A 14,101-nucleotide genomic window follows, 5' to 3' on the forward strand; every position below is an offset into this window, starting at 1 on the left:
ATTCGTAGCAGGTCTAGCAATGATATTAAGACTAGCTCTATCTTGTGAATGTCATATGTATGCAGACAGCCTTTGGCTTATATTTCTAGCAGGTCTAACAATGGTACAGAGACTCCCTCATTTGCCTTTGTCTTATGAATGTATTAGACAGCAGCTGTTGCTGCCTCCTGGTCTTAACCACAGGACTCGCAATACTCTGCTGAGCCTATCAATTACCAAGAAGTTAGAATATCTTTACAAACTAAGAGATGCAATGATTTATGACGAAGTTAGGGACCAATTCACCTGTTCTGTAAATTCATATTTCCACCAGCTTTATGGTCAAAATTCTCTCCATCATTGCTGTGTCTTTGTATGGTAAATATTTAATTAGGTAGCACTCCTCATATTTTTATTTTATTTTATTTAGTTTCAGCTCACAAGCTGTGGCCATGCTGGGGCACCGCCATTTGGTGTTGCTACATGATTTTACTTCACGAATGCTTTTTAGCAATTGCCATTTGGTGCATGAGAGAGTTCGATGCAGCTGCCCTCATCTGCACCTCCTGCCGTGAAGTTGGTTCATCTGGGACACCTGAAAGGAAGAGATCCAGTTTTATTTTAAATACATCCACCCAATGCAGGTCTCTTAGGTTCTTCGGGAGGATATTGAAGAGCTGTGGGCCTCTGAAGCCCAGGCTATCACAGTATCTTGTCCTACATCTTGATGGCAAATTTGGAGTCCTTGGCACTATGCAGTGGTGCATCTTTTTGTGTATAAACATGTTTATATTTTTATTGCTTAGTTAAGATGGATGTACAATGCTTTACAAGACCTGGCTGGTGGGAGAGAGAGGGAAAGACTAGGTCTGAATTAGTGGTTCCCAAAGAGGGTGGTACTGCTTCCAGTGGGATGGCATTGAACCAAAGTGGTGCGATATTGGGATGGCCAAACGGGGGCAATGGATGTCAAAACAACAAAATAATGGGTTAATTAGTTTAAGTTTTATTTGTGAAATAAGGTTGTTTTGAATTTGATGCAGAAAATGGTCGGTGTTTGAGGTGGTGATGAGTGATGGTAGGGGGCACTAGGAATGTGACCTCCATGCCAAATATGCAGCAGCCCCAAAAAGCTTTGGGAACCATTGGTCTGAAAAATGCTTCCGACAGAATGGACATCACTTAGGTTTCTGGAGAGGAGAGAAAACTGTTGAAATGACACAAAAATGACTGAATGAGGTGGGGGTGCTTAATCAAGACTTGAAATGTCATTTCCAGAGACCCTGTGACTGGTTGGAAGAAGTTCTTGTCAGGTTGGAGCCCTTATGCACTCAATTAAAAATACCCAAGATCCCAGTGGTGGTGTTAATACACAGTTTTAGCATTGACCCCTTTTTGTTTTGAAGTGCTTTTCCTCTCTTCAATAAGATGACCTGGCTTGAATGCCTACAACGGAATGTACCCATCTATTAGTACCCCACACCCTGGCATTGGTGTTTCACTTTGTTAATATACAATTATAACTGTACACCTTTTGTTCTTCCCTCACTATTCTCTCAACTGTTAGGCATTTTAATCAACCATAGCCAACCCCTAACTTGAAGGTACCAGAATTTAAAACCTTTTATAATTAAAAAATAAACATTTTACTGTTTTCAATGGTTAAGGTTAATAAAACTAGTTAACATTACTAGTCATCCTTTGCAAAGATAGTTAACATTATTTGTTAATATTAATAAAAATGATTACCATTACTAATTATCCTTCATAAAGTTAACATTAATGGTTATCAGTTATAAAAAGAAATTATTACCATTGCTTAACATTAATAAAAACTAATTACTGTTAATGCTGCCCATAAATAAAAGAAATTCTTAAAATTACAAACAAGTTTACTATCCAAGAAAGTTTGGGGTGGAATCTTAATTTAAACTTTTCCTTGCTTTGGGAATCATTCTTTTACTTTGATTTCTATAAGAACCAATTCTACGACATTTTGAATTCCTTGTTGTGGCAGACTGCTTTCTTTTAATTAAAAAATAAAAATATCCTTGGGTGAAGCATAAAACATGACAACTTCCCATTTCTTCTATCATTCCTGTTTTGCAAAAACAAAAAACAAAACAAAAAAGACAAATATAAATACACACCTAGTAAAATGGTAGAATTTTTTTATTTTATGGCAAAATTTTAAGAATTTTTTTGTGTTTGGAATTGTTGGGATTGGAGAATATTTCTCTCCACTAATGTGCCTTACTTGCTTTTATTATTATTATTATTGTTTATTATTATTATTATCATTAGGGTGGCTGGCTGGCAGAATCATTACTATGCTGAACAAAATGCTGCTAAGCATTTTGTCTGCTTTTACGCTTTGAGTTCAAATTCCACCAAGGTCGGCTTTGCCTTTCATCCTTTCAAGTTTGATGAAACAAGTACCAGTTGAGCACTGATGGTGGGAGTAGGGGTCAATGTAATCAACTATCCCCTCCCTCCACCCAAAAATATTTCAGGCCCTGTGCCTATTGTAGGAATCATTACCATGCTGGACAAAATGCTTAGCGGCATTTCGTCCATATTTATGTTCAGAGTTCAAATTTCTTGTGAGGTTGAGTTTGTCTTTAGCTCTTTTGGAGAAAATAAAATCAGTACCTTGGGGTTGAGTAATCGACTCATCCCCACCTCCACAAGAAGAAATTGATAATTTTGTGCTAAAATTTCAGCCCAGCTGACAGAATCTCTGGCAGATCAGACAAAATGCTGATTAGCATTTCTTCCTGCTCTCAGTTCCAGTCAAGTACTGGCAGAGTTGATGTTATAGATTTGTCCCACCCTTCCAAATTACTGGCCTAGGGCTAAAATTTTGAAACAATTGTCATTGTTATTATTATTATTAAGATGATAAACTGGCTGAACCGTTAGCACACTGAACAAAATACTCAGAGGCAGCCTTACATTCTGGGTTCAAATTCCACCAAGGTCAACTGTGCCTTTCATCCTTTCAAGGCCGATGAATTAAGTACCAGTTAAACACTGGGGGTCGATGTAATCAACTGCCCCCCCTTCCCCCAAATTTCAGGCCTTGTGCCTATGATAGAAAGGAAGGTAGCAAGCTAGTAGGATTGTTAGCACACCAGACAAAATGGCTTATGTTCTGAGTTCAAATATTCCTTATGTTCTGAGTTCAAATTACACCATGGTTGACTTTGCCTTACATCCTTTCGGGGTCAATAAAATAAGAACTGGGGTCAATTAAATCAACTTACTTCCACCCTGAAATTGCTGGCCTTGTGCCTAAAAGTTGAAACCATTATCGTTATTATTATTATTAGATGGTGGCAAGCTGGCAGAATCGTTAGCATGCTGGACAAAATGCTTAGTGGCATTTCATCTGTCTTTACGTTCTGAGTTCAAATTCTGCCGGGGTCAACTTTACCTTTCATCCTTTCAGGGTCCATAAAATAAGTACTAGTTAAACTCTGGGGTTGATGTTATCAGCTCATCTCCTCCCCCAAAATTGCTACCCTTGTGGCAAAATTTGAAACCATTATTGTTATTATTATTATTATTAGTTCTTATTTGTTTGTTTTTTTTTTCTTCTACTTCTTCTTCTTAATCTTAAAATGTTTTCTGTCATCAGATTTGCTTCAGTTTTGCATTTTATTCCTTTTTGGGTATTTGACAATTTCTATTATTGTACAGTTTTGCAACCTCATAATAATTTCAAGAGGAAACTTATTTACATTTTGTTCCCATATTTTCAAATGGCAATCTTATTAAAATAAGCCCTATGACTTAAGGGATTGATCAACTTTTTAGGGAACCTAACTGAGTCTTCACTTCCAAAATCATTTTAATAATTTCAAAGCCAAAACTGATCACATTCATTAGTTTATACAAATTTTTATTGTTTTTCTTCCTTTTTTTTTCTTATTTTAATTCACTGTTATATGATATTTAAACTTTTAAAGATGTTTATTCCAAACGATGTTTTTGAAAAACAATGGTTATTTCTGATAAAATGTATTTCACAACCACCTTGCCTCAACGTAGGCGGTAATTAATGAATCGTTTTTTATTACCGCTCCCCTACTTTTTTTTTATTAAACATATCATTCGGCAAATTTCAGAAAAAATTCCCAAAATGGGTCATCCTTGGATTGAACTAATCTCTTTTAGTGTCTTCATAATACATAAGATTTAATGAGGGAAACTGTGTGGTGGCTTGACCTGGTAGAAATAGTAGCAAAATCTCCTTCAAATCCCATCCCAGCATTTTCTAAAAAGACAAGACACATTGCATAATGTAGCCCTGGATATACAATGTCTGAAATAAAAAACAGGATAGTCATGGCTGGAACACTTTTAACGATCATAGTTGGCCAGGGATTAAAGAATAACCATATATCTTTTGAAAAGCAGTAAGGCATGTGATAGCTAAGCATCCAATGACCCAGTATTCAGTAGTATAATAGTGCATAAAATAAGTAAATGCTATCAGTTCTTTCTTTTTGTCTTGTTTTCACTATTTGTACTGTTTTTTTTTACTTCTGTTCACCCTTGTGACAAATAAGTCATTAATATTAGGTGAACATTACCTTCCATATTTTGTGGGTAGATAAAGCAGGTACCAGTCAAATATAGGTACAAAATATTGATATTCTGGAACCGTTGCTTCCCAAAGCTTTTTCTGATTACTGATTTTTCTTAACCAGATGATAATCAAGAATTAAAGAATTAAATGAAATACAGGTAGTTGTACTTTAGTATAAGTGATACAAGCTTATTAATACTGTACTGTGACAGGTAATGTGAAACAGGGCTTCCTGGTAAACTAGTTCGGCAGCTGCATGAATCTGCAGTTCCTGCTCATTAATTAGTGCAGATCAGAAGAGGCTCTGGACCATCACTGTCTGAAAAGTCAATGTTATATTTGTACGTCAGTTCAACCCCCACCATTTCTTTTTTGTCTTAAAATTGTAAAGGACACATTAACCCTTTAGTGTTCGCATTATTCTACCAAAATTAATGCTTTTTCATCCACTTTGTTTTGAACTAGTTATACATTATTTTGTAGTTTTGAGATTTTGATGAGGTAGCTGTTCATTTTTAAAACGATATTGTAGGGTTGGTGTGAGAGATCAGATCAGGCCAGTTTGAACATAAAAAAGGCAGAATACTTTTGGCCGGTTTAAATATTGTAGTCTTAGATGTATTTTTAAACAGATGGAGGTGGTCACAGTTGGAATGCTTTTGATCATAAGTTGGCTCAGTCAGAGTTTACCTAGTGCCAAACAACAACAAAAACGTTTTTGATTAATAAAAAGATTGTTAATTATTTTTCTGTTATATTGTTCCCATTGAAATAATTAAGATTGCTAATGAGCCAGTTCAACTGCTATTTCTGTCAAAGGTAGATCAATTGCTATTTCTATCAGGTAGATCAACCATCTAGAAGTGTCCCTGTAGAGGTGGTTGCTTCACTATTTTGTAAAGTTTAAATTAGTTTCTCCACCACTTGACCACTAATTAAACACACAATGTCCATCTGCTTCAGTTGAGCAGCAGCAATATCTTTTTATATCAGGTATGTGAATTTTTTAATATTTCTTATTTCTACCTTTTTCCATTGTTCCAAAATCAGATTCTTTTTTTTTTTGTCTTTTTCTTTTAGTTTTTAAACTGGCAAAATTGAAAAATTTCAAAAATTTGAATTAAATTTTTTAAGGCTTTAAAAAAAAGTAATAGAAAAAGTGGTCTTCAAACCTGAATTTAAAATTTAAATCAATTTTTTTTTTATTAATATTCAAATTTCAACTTCCCCTTAAAAAATTTTTTAAACATGAAAAAATGTCTCAATTTTAAATGTCTCAATTTTAACAATTTCAAATCTCAATTTATATATAATTCTAAAAAAAAGCTAACAAAAATATCTAAATTTCCATGTCTTTTTTTTTTTTCTGGAGTGAGATGGCTGGGTGTGGCTGTTTGTGAAATAAGTCTGAGTCAAATCAGCGACGTCCAAATAGCTATGCCAAAACATCTCATGGCCTGTCTTTTCACAACTTGAGTTTATCTGATGTGGAGTCAGAACAACTGACATCTTTCCCATGTGGTCATGGCATCCAATAGTTTAACCCTTTTGATACAAACCTGTCCGAGAACACCCATGGTTCTTTGATACAAACTTCTTTCTTCAGAATGATCTTAGTTTTAAAAACCTTCCTTAAAAATTTCTTGTCAACTTCTGTTCCAAACGCCAGTCGAATAGTGACAGTTATTTTATTAAATTCTTCATTATTTTCAAAATTAATTGAAACAAATGCAGTGTATTTCAGTAGAAAAATGGTAACAAATGGGTTAGGCACCAAATTTACTGCAGTCTCTGCTATTTTATTGATTTATTCTCTATAAATGCCCTGTTGTTGTTATTCTTATATAACATTTCTGTTCCTGCTAAATCTATTGTTGGTGACCTCTCTAATCAGTGTTATTACAAGTTATCCCATTTTTATATTTTCTGAAGCTTACCATTGTTTTTATTTTCACAAGTAGTACATTGCTGTACTATTAATGGTCATCTTTTCTTTTATCTGTTGTTGTTGTTGCTGCTATTGCTATTATTATCATTTTATATTTTTGTTGCTTTGTTTGCTACAAGATGTTCCAAGTCTCTCCAAGCAACAGCAAGTTGGATGTTTTTCTATGGGTGTTACTTATGATTAGCAATGATATACTGGAGGGAAAGGAAACAGATTATTATTATTAAAGTGGCAAACTGGCATAATTGTTAGTGTGCCGCGCAAAATGCTTAGCAGTATTTCTCCTGGTTTTATGTTTTGGGTTCAAATTCTGTTAAGATCAACTGTGCCTTTCATCCTTTCCGGGTGGAAGTAATAAGTATCAGTTGAGCACTGGGGGTCAATGTAATCGACTAGCCCCACCCCACCCCATCAAATTTCAGACCTTGTGCCTATAGTAGAAAGCATTATTATTATCATTATTATTATTCAAAAGCTATTATATACTAATTTAATTAACAGGCATGTAATTCTGCAGCTTTGATATGGTTAACTGGACATTCAACAATAAGTCTCCTAAAATCTCAAAAATTTTTCTTCAGATTCTTGCAGAATGCAGATGACACTTTTCTGCAGGTTGACAATGCTTGTTTCAATTCGAATAGTTTGGCTCTTGTGCCAAGTGCATCAATTGCCACAAGAACAACAACTGACATCTTTTGTCTTCCACTATCTCTTCTCCTCTCTTGCTGTGTCCTGATATTTCTAAGTTTCTTTGATATTCACTCATCTATTGCTATGTCTATGATCTTACGCTTTTTTTTTTTTACCTCTATAATCATATTTGGTCTTCTTGATTCAGTATTCATGGTCAGTCTATGGAGAAACCCCATAAAATCCTGTAATTATTATTCACCATCATAACCTCTGGTTTGTGTTCAAAACACTTTTCTGTCACTTGGAATCCACAAATATGGCTAACCTCCTTATACACGTTTTTACTGACACAGTCATACCTACACTGATACTCCTTTAGTGCTAGCTTACTACATTCACTTAAGAGATGATTAATGCTTTCATCTCCTTTTCTACAGATTCTGTGTTTGCTCTCTGGATGAATTGTATCACTCTTTATCTTCATCAGCTTAGTTCTAATGGCTTGTTCTTGTGCAGCAATGATTAGCAATTCAGTTTCTTGTTTCAGGTTTCTATCTGTCAGCCACAACGAATGTTGGCTGAATCGTTAAGACATTGAGTCAAATCCCTTGCAGTATTTGTACCAGTACTTAACATTCTGGGTTCAAATCCATTAATTTTCCTCATTCTGGGGGTCAGTAAATTAGAATACCAAGTACTGGGGGCTGATATAATCGAGTGTTCCCTTTGATGTTATTATTTTTATTAGCAACAATATTTATTATAACAACTCCTTGGGTTGTTTTTCTGATAATTTCTTCTGAGGACTCGGTGCATGATGTAGTGGTTAGTGTGATCAGCTCATAATCATAAGGTTGTGGGTTCAATTATTACCCAGGGGTCATGTTGTATCCTTTAGCAAGGTTCTTTATTTCATATTGCTCTAGTCTACTCTCAGCTATAAATGGGTATCAACGATGTGCTGTTGTTGCTGCCCCACCTCTCTCTCTCCTCTGGTTGTCACATACTGAATGCTCTGCTGGATCAAGGATGAGAAGGCTGAGAGGGTGTATGTATTGAAATCCCAGCTAAAGTGAGGTGTTAAAATTTTCATAGAATTTTCACTCAAATATTTTCTCTTTTTTTTTTATTGTTAGACAACAATATTTTTATCAATATTATTATTATTATTATTTATGCTAAGCCTAAATTGAGAGAGTGACAGAAATAGTGCAAGTTTGGACGAAATACTAAACAAATTTTTAGTTATATTCTTTTACACTTTGATTTTAACCCCTATTTTTCCTTTTCTTGAAGCCTGATAAAATAAATACCAAGATTGGTAGCAATTCATTGGAATTTACTGTAACCCCTCCACTTCCTTTAGAAATTTGTGGCTTGTATGGATTAATGTTGAATTGATGATGAGGGAACTCTTTGGGTTTATATTCCATTTATTCCTCTAGGGTTGACATTACCAATTAACCCTCTTTAGTTGACATTGTCCTTTAATCCTTTTGAGTTTACATTGCCTTTTATCCCACTTGGGTTGATATTGCTCCTTATTACCCATTTTGGGTTGATATTGCTGTTTATTGTTCCCCTTGGGCTGATATTGCCCTTTCTCTGCCTTGGTTGATTATGGTACCACTGTTCTGCTGAGGTTGCTCTTATGTTTCATCCGTTTGGGGTTGATGAAATAAGTACCAGTTGAACACTGGGGTCAATGTAATCGATTATCCCCACCCCTTAAAATAGCTGACCTTGTGTCAAAATTAGGAAGAATTATTGTTTATTGCAAAAACAAAGAATGACCAACTCTTGGCTCTTGTACAATACACGTGTCTTCCATTGTTAAAAAAAGAACTCTTTGACTATTGAGCCATGTTTTTAGTGATCAAATACTATGACCTAGGATTTGCTCTCTCTAGCAAGTCAGTGTTGGTAATGAAAAGTTTATGACTAAATTTCAAATTCTGGAAACATTCAAGTCTTTAGTTGTTCTCTCCGTTCAATTTCCCAGTTTTTCCTCCCTAGAAGACTAGAAATGATAACTTTATAATTATAACAACATTAGTTATATTGTCGGTGAAAATATGCCATAATAGAAAAAGCAGGGGCACCACAAACGTTGCTTAATCTTTCTTTGATTCCATGCACACCATTACTTTCATAACTGATCTCATGTCCGTTAGTTGAGATCTGTCAAACATTTCAGTAATTATTCACAATGTGTTCTTCTCTTAATTTGATGATCCAGGAATAATATTATGTATTTAGATTAATATCTCCTTGTTCTTCAATAGTTATCGGCTTTATTGTTCCTGTAAGTTTACCATGCTATTACTGTATTTCCTTTATAGATGATTGTTGTCTTTCTAAATCTCCTGTGGTTATTGTTGTAAAACAACTAATAATCTTTCCATTGAACAGTTTCAATCCTCCTTTAAGACCACAGTTGCTTTCTATAAATAAGCTCCATTTGGCTTCTTCTTTTTAGAATTATATTTCTAAGTTTTCCCTTCTCATTAGTTCCCATGCAAACATGTCTGTCTGTCTGTCTGTCGTCTGTCTGTCTGTCTGTCTGTCTGTGTCTGTCTGTCTGTCTGTCGTCTGTCTGTCTGTGTCTGTCTGTCTGTCTGTCTGTCCTGTCTGTCTGTCTGTTGTCTGTCTGTCTGTCTGTCTGTCTGTCTGTCTGTCTGTCTGTCTGTCTGTCTGTCTGTCTGTCTGTCTGTCTGCTGTCTGTCTGTCTGTTGTCTGTCTGTCTGTCTGTCTGTCTGTCTGTCTGTCTGTGTCTGTCTGTCTGTCTGTCTGTCTGTCTGTCTGTCGTCTGTCTGTCTGTCTGTCTGTCTGTCTGTCTGTCTGTCTGTCTGTGAGTGAGTGAGTGAGTGATGAGTGAGTGAGTGAGTGAGTGAGTGAGTGGTGAGTGAGTGAGTGAGATAATTTGGAAATATCTAATCATTAGTGAAATGGAAAATAATCAGCAGAAAAATCCTTTTTTTTTTCCCCCCCTTTATCAAGTTTATACATATATACAGATAGATTGATGAATGAAGCTGCTTTTATGAATTGTAGAGATTTTTTTCCCATGGTAGCACTAATTCTCTTGTTGTTGGGCAATGCTAATTAACCTTATTTGATTCTAATTCAGTGGATTACTTCAATACCAGGCGGCTTTGACATCCTGTGTCAGTCATTACTGAAAGGATTGAGTTTCTTGTGGCCAGTCTCAAGCCATAATTAGCTGCGGACAAATCATCAGCAAAGGATGCTGACAGATTAATGAAAGGAAGAGGTTGTGGACCTAGTTGGATCACAGAGATGCTGATCAAATATTATTGTATGAGATTATGTATTTGTTGATATATGGAAATGGATAGAGGCCTTGAAATGCATCCCACTCAATGTGTAAATGCTCTCTCCCCCCCTCTATTATACTTTAACCCCTCGACTGGCACAAAGCCCACACCTGCACCCTCTGTTCCACTTCTGTACACTCAGTAAAGTGGTTGGCATTTCTGTGGAACTTGGTGCAGCTCTCTGTCAAACTGTTCAACCAATGCCAATATGGAAGATGGACGTAAAATAATGATGATGATGTGAATAAATAAGCATTGCATTAAACAAAGTAATCTGAATATTGAATAGTTAAACCTACAGAGAAATAAGGTATGACATTTTCATCTATTTTAGAATATTTTGCTGGAAAAGTAAATATTTGCAATAATTCAAACTAATCTAGTATGATAAACAATTTATCTAATTTTGTGGCTTTTATTTCTTATATTTGTTATATTACAAAATTGTATTGCAAATTGTTATATGGAAATTAGAGTTCTGAATGTGTTCTGTACAGGTGTCATTTAATGAATTTAGTTCTTTATTTCCAACAGTACTGAGGTCTACTTCTTTTGTTGTTACACACCTGGTTTGTTATATATATATATATGTATATATATATATATATATATATATAATATATATATATATATATACTAAGCAATAAGGGTTCAGCAACGAATTGCCTTACCACATACCGAATTTAGAAATAGCAGTCAAAGGGTTATAGCTATTTCTTCTACTAAAAAGGGAGATCTCAGTAAAAACAGCAATTATATATATATATATATATATATATACACATTCTTGGTTTATTTTACTTGTATATCACTGCATGTAATATTAGATTCCATTAGTTTAGCTCTGTTTCAGGGTAATGGGCACACTGATTCTCTTTCATAAAGATATATTGCCAAACATGTATCTGTATGTATCTGTACATTCACACTTAGACAAGAAGAGAGGGCTAAATGCATATCCATAAAGATTTACAGAGCAAATATTGTGTAAATAGTTTATCTTCTTTTGCCCCTCTTTTTTAATGCTTCAAAGAAGAATAGGGTGACCTTGACATTTTAGATAATAGTCTCCCTTGAAAGAAAAGGAGACAAAGGGAGATAATGAGGTGACGGAGAGGGACATAATGTGTGGGCTTGTGAAGGAAACAAGTTACAATAATGATTAGAGGGGAAAAGAAACTGGGAAGGGGAACATGGAAGAGTGTAAGCTAGGAAAGGTTATTCTTTAAAGTAGAGTCAGTAAGATGTTTGGGCAAGCATCCTTGTATGTGTGTGTGTGTGTACTTGGTAGCAGGCATCATATGGTAGAGTGCATTTACAATTCCGTCTTGCAAGGTGCATCTGTACGTATGGATTTGTGTATAAATTAGGTGCTGTTAGTACATGTTTTAGTGGGTTGTGCGACTGGGTCTGTGTGAGAGTCTGTATGCGTTATTATGTGTTGGGGTTGAATGTGTAATTCAAATATGGTTTGGTCAAAGAACAGCATGTGTCTGCCCGGAATGTGTGCAAGTTTCTGTGATGTTGTGTGTCAGCATGTACATAAAAAATGTTTGTCTTTGGCATCCAAAATCTCAAAGACATTCGTTCTACTTCCAACTTATCCAACATATTCTATTCATTTTTGTGTTGCTTTTTAACTGTATACATAACTTTATATATATATATATATATACACATAATGTATGTGTGTACTTATGTGAATATATACACACATATATACATATATATATACACATAATGTATGTGTGTACTTATGTGAATAAATACACACACATATATATATATATACACATATATATATATGCACATAATGTATGTGTGTACTTATGTGAATATATACACATATATATATATATATATGCACATAATGTATGTGTGTACTTATGTGAATATATACACATATATATATATTTATATATATACATACACATATAAGTATGTATATGCATAGAACATGTCAGATTTACCACAAAAAAATTAGTTTATTTATTTTGCTGCCAAATATTCTCCTCATTCCTTTTGGTTGTATGTATTTAATGTATTAATTCTTGCTTTATAACAAACCTGTGATTTCTTCTTCAAATTTTTTATTAAACATTTGGCTGTAAAGATAGATTTTTTTTTTTTATCTCCCAACATGACCACACATTAATTTTGGGCAAAGTGAATAATTCTTTACATATATATACATATATTTTTTTTTTTTTTCATTTCTACCAATACTGAATAAATTAATTATAAAAACATACAAAATGTCTGTTGTCTTTTTGAAAGAAATTATTGTCTTCAGAATATTTTACTTCTTCTTGTTCCTAATATTGATCATTTGATCACTTACGGAAGAAAAATAAACATTTCTTTATCAACATTAAATTTGCATAAAAGCAATGAAAGTTTCTGTTAATACAACCATATATAGGTGTAGGTGTGCTGTAAGAAGTTTGCTTCTGAGTCATATGGTTCCAGGTTCAATTTCACTGCATGGCACCTTGTGCAAGTGTCTTCTACTATAACCTCAGGTTGACCAATGTGTGTGTGTGTATGTATGTGTGTGTCTTTCTATAATAACTTTTTTTGACATTAGGTTTAAATACGTCATTTTTAACATCTATTTTGTAGTTGCCTCGGTGGTCTTGTGGGTAAAGGCATATGTTGGCAATGAGAAAGCCAGGGTGGGGTTCAATCCTACTCATGGCTTGTAATAAGGGGGTCTTACTAAAATTTTTCACTTTTTTCCCTAGAGATGTGTATAAAAAATGAAAATGTTTAATAAGACCCCCTAGCATTTCCTGACAAGATTTGAAACCCTGCCTCTATGTACGGTTACCACTTATAAACACCTTTACCCACAAGGCCACCAAAGCAGCAACAAAAGTAAATAAAAAATAGTGATATTTAAACTTATTTTCCAAATTGAGCTTGTTTAATACTATTAGAGGGAAATTTGGCTGCTATTTCAAGCACACACATACATGCTCATAGTATATCAAGTCATTATTACTTAGATCAAGATAACACACAGACACACACACACATGCTCATAGTATATCAAGTCATTATTACTTAGATCAAGTTAACACACAGACACACACACATGCTCATAGTATATCAAGTCATTATTACTTAGATCAAGTTAACACACAGACACACACACATGCTCATAGTATATCAAGTCATTATTACTTAGATCAAGTTAACACACAGACACACACACATGCTCATAGTATATCAAGTCATTATTACTTAGATCAAGATAACACACAGACACACACACATGCTCATAGTATATCAAGTCATTATTACTTAGATCAAGATAACACACAGACACACACACATGCTCATAGTATATCAAATCATTATTACTTAGATCAAGATCAACCCTGATGCAGTAGGCCTATATTCATTCACAGTTACCAGCCTAAGAAGGTTCAATCCTGCCTCCTACCCACAAGACTTTAAATAGAGGATCTTAATAAAACATTTGATTTTTGCTTTCTCATCACTAAAGCTAAGTCTATAAAGACCTGAAAAAAAAATGATGATATGAACCTGTAAGTATTGAAACCCTATCCTCTCTTCACATGACAAGCTATCAACACCTTT

The sequence above is a fragment of the Octopus sinensis genome, linkage group LG21, assembly GCF_006345805.1.
Source record: "Octopus sinensis linkage group LG21, ASM634580v1, whole genome shotgun sequence".
In the NCBI taxonomy this organism is placed as follows: domain Eukaryota; kingdom Metazoa; phylum Mollusca; class Cephalopoda; order Octopoda; family Octopodidae; genus Octopus; species Octopus sinensis.